General features: G+C 41.6%; 1 pseudogene; it reads left to right on the plus strand.

Moving 5' to 3' along the window:
* The first annotated feature begins 566 nt into the window (after positions 1 to 566).
* The window catches only part of LOC101438271 (1-acyl-sn-glycerol-3-phosphate acyltransferase alpha pseudogene), a 46,878-nt pseudogene continuing 34,460 nt past the window's right edge, over positions 567 to 12,984 (plus strand).

The following is a 12,984-nucleotide window of genomic DNA, read 5'->3' on the forward strand; positions in this document are numbered from 1 at the left end:
GGTGAAGAAGAAGCCGGAAGTGCGCCATTTTGGGCAGAGGTGGAGGAAGAAGGTGGAAGTTCGCCATTTTGGGGAGCCGCAGGAGCGGTCTCTGTGTGCCGCGGGGAGCTCGGGCGGGGGGGCTCACGCTCGAGGGCAGCCGCAAGTTGGTCAGACAGAGAGTCAGTGTCGGCGGACTCATTGGGATCACAGTCTAGAGGCTGCTTGGGAGAAGCCTCATGAATAGTCTCGGATGGGGCACCAAGGAGACAGGCGCGGATGGCGACGAGAACGGGTAAGAGACCTGGCGGGAAGGAGCGTTTTTCATGCTCCATTGCAGAGGCGACTCAATTTATGAGTCGCGAGTATGTGTCCGGGCTCCAGAGTTGGCAAGTGGCGAGCCATGGATTAAAGGGGAGCAGAAGGTCCCAGTATTTTTGGAGTTGCCGCAGGGAAACGCGGACTCCATTGGTGTCGAGCAGGGCGGCGAGGGCCCTGACTTGCGGCGCCTGACGCGTAGATAGAGAGGCGCCCATGTTGAAATAGAGACAGGACGACGGCGAGGGGTCCTTACCTGGAGAACGAGGATGGGCCGTCCGATTCACAGCAGCAGCAGCAGCAGAGAGGGGCCGGGGGAGGAGCTTCCACGTTGGGCGCCAGTTGTAGCTAAGTGTGAGGGTCTCCTCCTCGCTTAGGCCCAAGAGTCGGGGGGGCTTGCTCCTGCCAAACCACCAGCGGGGGGTGCCCCAAGAGGGAGCACCGGTTCTCCAGGCGTGGGGGACGCGCGGTTGGGGAAAAACCACGGAGACCGCTTGAGCGCAAGAACAGGTCTGCTTTATTGCAGAAGTACACTTGGTTATATAGGGTTGGGTAGAGGGAGGGGTTGGAACTAGGGCGGGCTAGCTACGGGGTGGTAGTGAATAGGTGGGAGTGGGCGGGACTGGCGGAAAGGACAGCAACAGCTGGAGGGGGAAGATAACAACGGCTGGGAGGAGGGGTGGAGGGAGGCAGTAACACTGTCTCCTCTTTGTATCATTTCATTGCATCATCTCATTACTTTGGGTCACTGCCTTGCTTGTCTTTTTAGGAGGCACTGAGAACTGAATCTGGGACCTCCGATATGATAGGTAGGTGCCCAACTCTTGAGCCACATCTGTTTCTCAAAGTTACTTAGCTTTTAAGCTTCAGTTTTCTCAACTATAAAAAGGAAAAAAACAGAATATCATCTTCATAGGGTGGTTGTGAGGATTACATTAAATACTGTATAAAATACTGTATGACCAGAGCACCATGCACTTGATAAGCACATAATTAATATTATCATTAGAGTCGAAATTAACAGGACTGATGTCAAACTACCAAAAAGTCACAAGAGAGAACTATGTTCTTTTCTATGACATTTTGTCATTTTTCCAGTTTTGAATACAAACTTTCAATGTACTTAACACAGTGGGTGCCTGAACAAATATTCAAAGTTTTTCAAAATATGTCTATGATATCTAGGTAAGTGAGAATAAAATTTAACTAAAATAATTGCAAAACTCTGTACTTTGGTTTTAAAAAAATTCAAGACTCAAATATAGGCTACATGAAAATTTCCTTAACCCAAATGAAAAATTAGACATTTCAGTTACTCACAGGTCCACATGAACCACAGTGCAAGTCTGGTTACTCTTGTGAAAAGAAACAAAGTCACCAGCATAAAGACACTGAGGGTCTTATTAATATAAAGTGGTGAGTACATATACTTTGATTAGTATAAAATGCTTATCCATTCTGATAAAATATTTATTCTCAACAGAAATTGGTTATCACCAAGTATTGCTTATCTGAAATTCTATAAAGTGTGCTCCATTTTCCTTTTTTTCTTGGAAAATCCCTAATGGTTAATTGCTTTTGTCTTCTGGAAAATCCTTTCTCAGAAAGGCACTCCTTCCTGCAATGCCCAATGCAGGTGACCATCTTATTTTACTTAACACTTTTTTTAAATTACTTTTTTTTTAACTTTTTTTTTTCAAGATTTATTTATTTATTTCTCTCCCCTTTCCGCCCCCCCCCCACCCCCCACCCCGGTTGTCTGTTCTCTCTATTTGCTTCATCTTCTTTGTCCACTTCTGTTGTTGTCAGTGGCTTGGGAATCTGTGTTTCTTTTTGTTGTGTCATCTTGTTGTGTACAGCACCATTCCTGGGCAGGCTGTACTTTCTTTCGGGCTGGGCGGCTCTCTTTATGGGGTGCACTCCTTGTGTGTGGGGCTCCCCTATGTGGGGGACACCCCTGCATGGCAGGGCACTCCTTGCACGCATTAGCACTGCACATGGGCCAGCTCCACACGAGTCAAGGAGGCCCGGGGTTTGAACTGTGGACCTCCCATGTGGTAGACAGATGCCCTAACCACTGGGCCAAGTCAGCCACCTACTTTTTATTTTTAAAGAAACTTTAGATTACATAAATGTTACATTAAAAATATAGAGGAGTCCCATATACCGCCACCTCCTCCCCCTCCCCCATTATCCCCAATTAGTATCTTTCATTAGTGTGGTACATTTGTTGCAATTGGTATACACGGATTGAAGAATTGCTGCAAACCATGGTTTATATTTTACATTATAAAATGTACTTGCACTGCACAATTTTATAGGTTTTGATGGAAAGTATAATGGCCTGTATCTATTGTTGCAATGTCATGCAAGGAAATTCCAATATCAAAAAAATGCCCCATATAACACCTAACTACCCTCTTCCTCCCCTCAGAACCTCTGGTGGCCACTGCCTTCATATCAATGATAGAAGATCTTCCATTGCTAGAATAATAATGTCTACTATAGTCCATAGATGCATTCCCCCCTTAAGTTCATTTCTCATTCTTGAGGATTTGGGGATGGTGATGTCCACTCTGTTTCTGATTGAGAGGGGACTTCAATCCCATGGGGCAGATGGATGGAACCGTCTTGCTTGCAGTTGTGTATACTCTGTTTTTAGAATGAGCATTGTCTAGTATTACATATTGTCTAAGAGTTACCTCCTGAAAGCCTTTTGTGGCTCAAATGTAGCCTCTCTCTAAGCCAAACTCAGCATATAAATGCATAACCTCCCTCAGTGTGGGACATGACTCCTGGGAATGAGTCTTCCTGGAACTGAGGTATTATTACCAAACATTTAGAAAAAGACCTTAAATCTTAAATACAAATGAATTTTTAAATCTAAGAGATTTCAAAGTGTGTCAGGTGGTCATTCCAGAGGTTATGCTTATGCACATCTCAGCAGGATCTCCTCCACGGTAAACAGTGCCTCAAACAGTTGGGTTCCTATTCTCCAAGATAGACCATATGCTAGGCCACAAAGAAAGGCTTAATGAATTCAGAAAGATCAAAATCATACAAAACAATATCTCTGACCACAGTGGAGTCAAGCTGGAAATTTGCAAGGGACGGAGGCCCAGACTTCACACCACAATTTGGAAATTAAACAGCACACTCTTAGAAAAACAGTGGGTCAAAGAGGAAATCTCAAAAGAAATCAATGACTACCTTGAAACAAACGATAATGATAACACAACATACCAAAATTTATGGGATGCAGCAAAAGCAGTACTGAGAGGGAAATTTATAGCCATAAATTCACATATCAAAAAAGAAGAAAGAGCAAAAATTGAAGAACTAACTGCATTTTGACGGAATTAGAAAAACAACAACAAAGTAACCCAACAGGAAGAAGAAGGAAGGAAATAACAAAGATAAGAGCAGAACTAAAAGAAATAGAAAATAAGAAAGCACTTGAAAAAATAAACAAGACCAAGAGCTGGTTTTTTGAGAAGATCAACAAAATTGACAAACCTTTAGCGAGACTAACAAAGAAAAAAAGAGAAAAGATGCAAATACACAAAATAAGAAATGAGAAAGGGGATATCACCACTGACCCCACAGAAATAAAGACTATCATAAGAGGATACTTTGAAAAACTATATTCCAACAAAAATGACAATTTAGAGGAAATGGACAAATTCCTAGAAACACATAAGCAGCCCATATTGACGAAAGAAGAAATTGATGATCTTAACAAACCAATCACAAGCAAAGAGATAGAATCAGTCATTAAAAATCTCCCAACTAAGGAGAGCCCAGGGCCAGACGGCTTCACAGGTGAATTCTACAAAACATTCTGGAAAGAACTAACACCAATCCTGTTGAAACTATTCCAAAAAATCGAAACAGAAGGAACATTGCCGAACTCCTTCTATGAGGCCAACATTATCCTAGTACCAAAGCCAAACAAAGACACCACAAGAAAGGAAAATTACAGACCAATTTCTCTAATGAACCTAGATGCAAAAATACTTAAAAAAATACTTGCTAATCGTATTCAACAACACATTAAACGAATTATACACCATGACCAAGTGGGATTTATTCCAGGTATGCAAGGATGGTTCAACATAAGAAAATCAATCAATGTGATACACCATATAAACAGATTGAAGGAAAAAAATCACATGATTATATCTATAGATGCAGAAAAGGCATTTGACAAAATACAGCACCCTTCTTGATAAAAACACTCCAAAAGATCGGAATACAAGGAAACTTTTTGAACATGATAAAAAGTATATATGAAAAACCTACAGCCAACATTGTTTACAATGGAGAAATCTTGAAATCCTTCCCTCTAAACTCAGGAAGAAGACAAGGATGCCCATTGTCTCCGCTCCTATTTAACATTGTCTTGGAAGTACTTGCTCGAGCACTGAGGCAAGAACCAGATATAAAAGGCATTCAGATTGGAAGGGAAGAAGTCAAAATTTCATTATTTGCAGATGACATGATCCTATACATAGAAAACCCTGAGAGATCTACAACAAAGCTTCTAGAACTCATAAATGAGTTCAGCAAAGTCGCAGGTTATAAGATCAATGCGCAAAAATCAGTAGCACTTCTGTACACCAATAATGAGCAAGATCAGGAGGAAATCAAGAAACAAATACCATTCACAATAGTAAATAAAAAAATCAAATACTTAGGAATAAATTTAACTAAAGAGGTAAAAAACCTATACACCGAGAACTATACAAGACTGTTCAAGGAAATCAAAGAAGACCTAAATAAATGGAAGAATATTCCTTGTTCATGGATAGGAAGACTGAATATTATTAAGATGTCTATCCTACCAAAACTGATCTACACATTCAATGCAATCCCAATAAAAATCAACACAGCCTTCTTTAAGGAACTAGAAAAACTAACTATGAAATTTATTTGGAAAGGAAAGAGGCCCCGAATAGCCAAAGACATACTGAAAAAGAAAAACGAAATAGGAGGAATCACACTTCCTGACTTCAAAACATACTACAAAGCTACAGTAGTGAAAACAGCATGGTATTGGCATAAGGAGAGACACACAGACCAATGGAATCGAATTGAAAGTTCAGATATAGAACCTCATGTATATAGGGAGAGAATGGCCTATTCAACAAATGGTGCCTGGAGAACTGGATAGCCATATGTAGAAGAATGAAAGAGGATTACCATCTCACACCTTATACAAAGATCAACTCAAGATGGATCAAAGACCTAAATATAAGAGCCAAGACCATAAAGATCTTGGAAAGCAGTGTAGGGAAACATCTACAGGACCTTGTAATAGGAAATGGCTTCATGAATATCACACCAACAGCACGAGCAGCAAAAGAACAAATAGATAAATGGGACTTCCTCAAAATTAAAGCCTTCTGCACCTCAAAGGAGTTTGTCAAGAAAGTAAAAAGGGAACCCACACAATGGGAGAAAATATTTGGCAACCATATATCTGATAAGAGACTTATATCTTGCATATATAAAGAACTCATATATCTTGAAAACAAAAAGATAAACAACCCATTTAAAAAATGGGAAAAAGATTTAAACAGACACTTCTCCAAAGAAGAAATACAAATGGCTAAAAAGCACATGAAAAAATGCTCCAAATCTCTAGCTATCAGGGAAATGCAAATCAAAACAACAATGAGATACCATCTTACTCCCATAAGATTGGCAGCTATGAAAAAAAACAGAAGAATACAAATGCTGGAGAGGATGTGGAGAAACGGGAACACTCATCCACTGCTGGTGGGAATGCAGAAGGATCCAACCATTCTGGAGGACAGTTTGGCGGTTTCTCAAAAACCTAACCATAGATCTGCCATATGACCCAGCAATACCACTGCTGGGTATATACCTATTAGAACTGAAAACAAGGACACAAACCGTTATATGTACACCAATGTTCATAGCAGCATTGTTCACTATCGCCAAAAGTTGGAATCAATCCAAATGCCCATCAACAGATGAGTGGATCAATAAAATGTGGTATATACACACAATGGAATACTACTCGGCTGTAAGAACAAATACACTACAATCACACGTGATAACATGGATGAATCTTGAGAATCTTATGTTGAGTGAAGCAACCCAGGCATTGAAGGACAAATACTACATGACCTCAATGATATGAAATAAGCAAACTGCCTCAGAGAGCTAGAGTCTGGAAAAGAGGCTTACAGGAAAGCGGGGGGTGGAGGAAGGATGTGAGTTAACGTCTGCAGGGGTGGAATCTGTGATGAGCTGGCGGTAAGTATGAGCAAAAAGAAGGGACAAAATGGGGGCAAGGGGTTGCCTTCGGGTGGGGCTTTGTGGGTTTGAGGGGGGCTGGGGATGGGAAGAGGGGTAATATTGTCCAAAAATTTGGGGGAGGGAGGGGCAACATACAAACATGGGAGAGTGTCAGGTGTCCGTTGAGAACAAAAAGTTGAGAAAATCGTATCAAAGTATAAGTAGGAGGGACACCTGGTTAGGATGCTCAGGGGGTATGGTCTGATGCGGGACAGACTCCAGGGGAATAGCTGAAGGCTTATTTTGCCAAGGTGGGTAGTACCATTGGGAAGAGACCCAAGAAGTGAGAGTTGGGGTGGACCCACACCCTGGGGAGGACTAATGCCATCAAATAGAGAGAACTGTATCTCTCGTGAGAAAGGATGGCTCCCAGGGCATTAGGGCAGTTGAGAAAGTCAGGCCCTGAATACTGCTGCAAGGATCTCTGGGCATGGCTTCTTGGGAAATAGAGATTGGCTGGCGTTGTGGGCCTCAAGGGAAGGGGGAAAATGGATGTGGAATGGAAGGAACCAAGGTGAATATGGGGGCAAGAGAGGAGTTCTGTGAGAGTACACGAGGATGAATATAAAACATGTAATATTACACCAGAAACATATAGGGGACGACAGACTAATAATGTAAACCATAAGGCAAAACATAGGATAACTAAAAAATTTAGAAAACTGTACAATCTTAAGTATGGACCACTTAGTAAGCACAGATGTCACCTTGTTTGAAAGCTATTGTCCCGGAATCTGTACATCAGTATCAGGAAATATGATATGAATAAGCTAAAAGATTATCGCTATGGAAGGGAAAAGGTTTTATGGTGGATCTGGGGAAGTACTGTATATTGTATATATGAATTTCGGTGATCTAAGACTCTTGTGAAGCTGACATTATGTTGGGATTCACTTTACAGGAAGTTTTGAATCACAGAGTGGTTCAACAATGGCAGCAGAGGAATACTGATATCGGATGTTATTGACAGGATATATATGGCTGACAGGGAGTTATACAGGGCATATGCCCAGGGTATATAGTAATGTTTAGATATACTCATAGTGGAAACAATTAAAAGCAACAGCTGGGGTGGGTACTGGGCGCCTGGCCGGGGGGTCACGGTCATGGACCCTGGGGAGCAGCGGCAGTCCACCAGGGGCAACGGCAAGAACCAGGAAGGAAGGAGGGCCCAACAGTGGGTTCCTGATACTAATGGCTATGCTTTTGAGCCTATACATCTGCAATAAGAACAAGGCCTAGAGTAGCACTGTGCCTGGGAGTTTCCTCCTGACAGCCTTCATGTTACTCAAATGTGGCCACTCTCACAGCCAAACTCAGCATGTAGATGCAGTGCATTCCCCCCAACATGGGACATGACACCCGGGGATGAGCCTCCCTGGCACCGAGGGATCACTACCACATACCAGCTGAAGATGCAACTAGAAAATGACCTTGAATTAAAGGTTCAATACGGATCAGCAGAATATCCCTGTCTACATATAATAACATGACTTCAAAATGCTGTTTGACCTAATATAAGGGGGAAATGGAAAGGAGAAATGAGATTATAAGGCTATGAGTCTCTAAAAAGGAGTCTGGAGGTTGTCAGAAGGAATGCCCTTATGCACAACTGAGCAGAGTCTAAGGGACAGGTAAAGTAGATACAACCCCAGGTATTGGTTCTTCTGAGGGATAAAGAGACCCACGGGTTCTATGGTCATGGCAGATGGGGTTCACTCCCATGGCAGATGGCCCTTCTTTGGAACTGGTGTTTCTACATGATGGAATTGAACTCGGAGGGGATCTCTTCCCACAAGACTTGCATGCTACTTTATTGGAATTGTAGTTGGTGCTGGGGTTTAAGATATATTTAGGGGATTTGAATCTCTGGACTGATAATAAGACACCCAGGCCCAGAGCCTCAACAGACTTCAGCTCCTACACTTTGATTTATTGGACTGACCCCACTCAGCTAACATGGAGTTGAAGAAGGTCAACCACCACACCATGGAGCCTAGAGTGTCTACAACTGAAAGCAGGAGGAGTGCATCCAGTATCCATGTAGAATCTAAGCCCCCACTTGACATAGATGTGCAATGGACACAACCAATCCAAATGTCCACAGAGAAAATGTGGAATGGGTATGGGAAGGGTAGCCATGGTGGCTGCTGGGTTTGGGGAATGGGAGGAAGAGATGAGATGTGGAGGCGTTTTCGGGACGTGGAGTTGTCCTGGGTGGTGCTTCACGGACAATTACAGGACATTGTAGACCCCCCCCCCAGGGCCCACTGGATGGAACGGGGGAGAGTGTGGGCTATGATGTGGACCATTGACTACGGGATGCAGTGATGTTCAGAGATGTACTTACTGGGTGCAATGGATGTCTCACGATGATGGGAGAGAGTGTTGCTGTGGGGGGAGTGGGGGGTGGGGGCGGTGGGGTTGATTGGGACCTCGTATTTTTTGAATGTAATTCGTAAAAATAAATAATTTTAATTAAAAAAAATTTAAAAAAATAAAAAAATAAAAAAACAGTGGGGTTCCTGAGGACTCTAGAGTCATATAGACACTCTAGGCAGGGCAGACAATTTCAGGAATTTGGTACCCTGTCGGAAAACCTTTCTTTTTCTTAACACTTTTAACTACTGTGTTGAGTTTTAGACTTCAAAAGCCCATTAAATATTTTTTACACTTTTTTTTATTAAAGTTAATAGATCACAAAGAATGTTACATTAAAAAACATAAAAAAACATAGAAAACGTAAGAGGTTCCCATATACTACACTCCCCACCCCCCTCACCCCATCACTTTTGTAAATTGTATTTTTTGAAGATATATACATCACACAAAAAAAGTTACATTAAAAAATATGAGGTTCCCATATACCCCGCATGCCCTCACCCCACTCATCCCACACCAACAACCTCCTCCATCATTGCGACACACTCATCGCACTCGGTGAACACATTTTGGAACACTGCTGCACCACATAGATAATAGTTTACCCTGTAGTTCACACTCTTTCCCCGTACATTCAGTGGGTTATGGCAGGATATATAAAGTCCAGCATCTGACCCTACAATATCATTTAGGACAACTCAAGGTCCCAAAAATGCCCCCACATCACATCTCTTCTTCCCTCTCCCTGCCCTCAGCAACTACTGTGGCCACTTTTTTTTACCTCAGTGCTATAATTTCTTCTATTACTAGCCACAATAGTTTTATAGTAGAATATCAGTAAATCTACTCTTATCCATATTTTATTCCTCCATTCTGTGGACCCTGGGATGGTGAAGTCCACTCCACCTCTAGATCAAGAGGGGGCTTAGGTTCCACATAGCTGATGAATGCAATTCTCCTGCTTGCAGTTGTTGGCACTCTTGATTCCCTAGTTTGGTGGTTGACCATCTTCACCTCCCTGTTAGCTGACCTGGGTAAGTCCAGTGAACCAGAGAGTAGGAGTTGCCACTCTGCTGAGGCTCAGGGCCCAGAGATTCAAGTCCCCTGAGTATGCACCATCCCTAGCGCCAACCACAGATTCAGTAAAAGTTACAGAAGAGGCATGTGTAGGAAGGTGACATCTGAGTCCAGCTCCATCACACTCAGGAGCACAAATTCCAAAGTAGGGCCCTCTGACATGGCACAGAACTCCAAATCCATCTGCCATGACCATAGATCCTGTGGCTCTCCATAGCCTTCAGCAAAACCAGCACCTAGGGTTCTATCTACTTTGGCTCTTTCTGGGGTCCTGCTGAGGTGTATGTAAGCATAACCCCTCTGATGACCTTTTTGGAAGACTCTTAGCCATATAAACTCATTTGTCTTTGCCATTTCCCCTTTTATTCAAGGTCAAAATGCAGTTTTTAACGCTTGATCCAACTTGTAGGCTGAGATATTCTGCTGGTCTGAGCCATTAAATATTAGAATAGAGGGATGGTGAACAGATTGATCAGCTAATGTGACAAAAATATTTGTAAATAAAAGGGGGGATTGATTGGGTAAAGGGGATATTTGTGGAGAAAGGCAGAAACTCACTCCACCATCTTCAAATATTTTAAAGGAAGAGGATTTTGATGCATTGTCTGCTAATCCAAAAGGTAAAACTAGAAACAATATGCGGAATTCAAAGACAGCAGAAATAATAGCAATATAGGGCTCAACCTAAGGAAGAATTCATATTGCCTGCCTTGGGGTCAATTTGTGTGAGCAAGTAGTGGACAGGTCCAGAGCCTGGAGGCTCATTGCCGGGTAGGGAGGGGTTGCAGAATGGAAGCTTGGCCTGAGGTAGTAATTTGGACAGGATGATCTCTTGCTGTCCTTACACTTTCTGGACTCCAGGATTCTAAGATCCAGCTGTGTGCTCAATTTTATTGAACTCATCTGTTAAGAATGGTATTTCAAATGCACGCCACTAAAAGAAATACTTTAAGAACAGAAGAGACAACATAAAATTAGCTGAAAGTTGAGGAAGGCATTTTTGTTTTAAATGAGGTACAAATGAAAATTGTCATTTTCCCCTCTCCAAAGAGAATAGATAGAAAAATATAGTTATGTTTGTGTGTGTATATATATACACACACACATACATACATATATATATGTATCAACTAATGTATATAGCATTAAAGGTTCTTTGGCGTATTGGTCGAACAAAATAGCTATCTCCCCAGAGGTTGGTGGTGTAATATGTTAGCAAGGTTAATTCTATACACATATGTTTCTTCATCTGAAATGGATAAATTCTCTGCAATTCCTTCCTTTGAGTGTCAGAGCATGTTGTTTATACCTTTTCCAGAACTTGTCCTTATTTGTTTCTTTTCATTTAACAGTTCAGCTTCTTGGTCTTCACACAGCAGCAGCACTGTGAAGCTTCGTCTTTCTCACTCTCCTGCTCAACACACTGTAATGTCTTCCCATTGATGATGTAAAATTTTACTAAAGCCCAGTGACTCGAGAAAACAGAGAAGGTTAAGAATTCATCCCATCCCCACTTGTGTTCTGGAAAATAGCTTAAATAAGACTATTTAAGCTTCGGATGCCCCTCTTGTACATGTATGACGTATGTATACAAATTCCTGTTCTTTGCCTCATAAATGATTAGCTGAATTGCTTGTCCACTTCCTGTCCACTGATCAACAGAAACAATCTTTTGATTAAGCTTCTCTTCTTCTCCAGACCCCAGAACTTTAAGGACATCTCCCAGAAAATAGACTGTTTCAGGATAAAACAGTCTCTGATCTATCTGATCACATCATCCTTTTATCCCACCTCCTAAACCCAGTTCTTTCTACTCTTTGAAAGAAAACCTTTTGCACCTAATTCTTGAGATGCTTGCAGAGCTTATCAGGACATTCTCCCTATTGCATTCATCTCTTCCTCTACTTTAGGAACTCCTCTCCCCCATCGCAATCATCCTTTTGAGTAAAGTTTCTCCTTACCAGGTCTGGATTTATTCTTTATTTAACACAACTAAGTTCAAGTCAAACCCACTCCTTTCCCAGGCTCAGGAGACCCTGCCCACTATCCCACTGTGATTCCCATCATTCTCACTCTTGCTCAAAGTGCTCCAGTCTCTCTGGGCTCCATGCTATGTGTGTCATTCCCAAACCTGGACCACTCTACTGTGACTCTTCACATGCACAGCTTTGATTTATCATTCTTTAGTTTTCAGTTTCAATGCCACCTCAAAGTGACCGCTCCTAAAATCAGTATCAAAAACTAGCCCCATCCCCCACTGCTGACTTGCTATTACCTAAGCACCTCCTTTGTTTGTTTTTCTTCATAATTCTTATCCCAATTGGCAGATCTTTCATATATCTGTTTACATGTATCACATCTATCTTCTCTACTAGAAACTAAACTTTAAATGGAAAAAGTCTTATCACTCTTGCTTACCATTATATTCCTGGTACTGAAAACCATGCCTGGAACTTGGTAAGATCTCACTAATTATTAGTTTCATAATTAGAAGAAATATCCAAACACTCAAATACAATTGACTTCAGTCCAGTGCATTTCCACTTTCTAATCCAGGTCACCACCATTTCTCAGTCAGAGTGTTTCGAATTCCTTCTAACTTCCCTCTCCCCATCTGTTCCTTCCTTGACCATCAATCTACTCTCTACACTGCATCCAGGGAAATGTTTTTAAAGTACAAATTGGATAATTTATATCTTCTAATTGGGATTTTTTAAGGGCTTCCCATTGCTAATAAGACAACAATCCTAAAAGTACTTATAATAGAAAACGTTTGCTAGGCCATTACTATAATAGAAAACATTGCTGTAAACAGGTATTAATTCATTTATCCTCATAAAACCATTCATAGCTCCTATTATTAGTCCTATTTTAAAGATGTGGAAACTGAGGCACAGGAAA

Source organism: Dasypus novemcinctus, chromosome 11, assembly GCF_030445035.2.
Source record: "Dasypus novemcinctus isolate mDasNov1 chromosome 11, mDasNov1.1.hap2, whole genome shotgun sequence".
Lineage (NCBI taxonomy): Eukaryota > Metazoa > Chordata > Mammalia > Cingulata > Dasypodidae > Dasypus > Dasypus novemcinctus.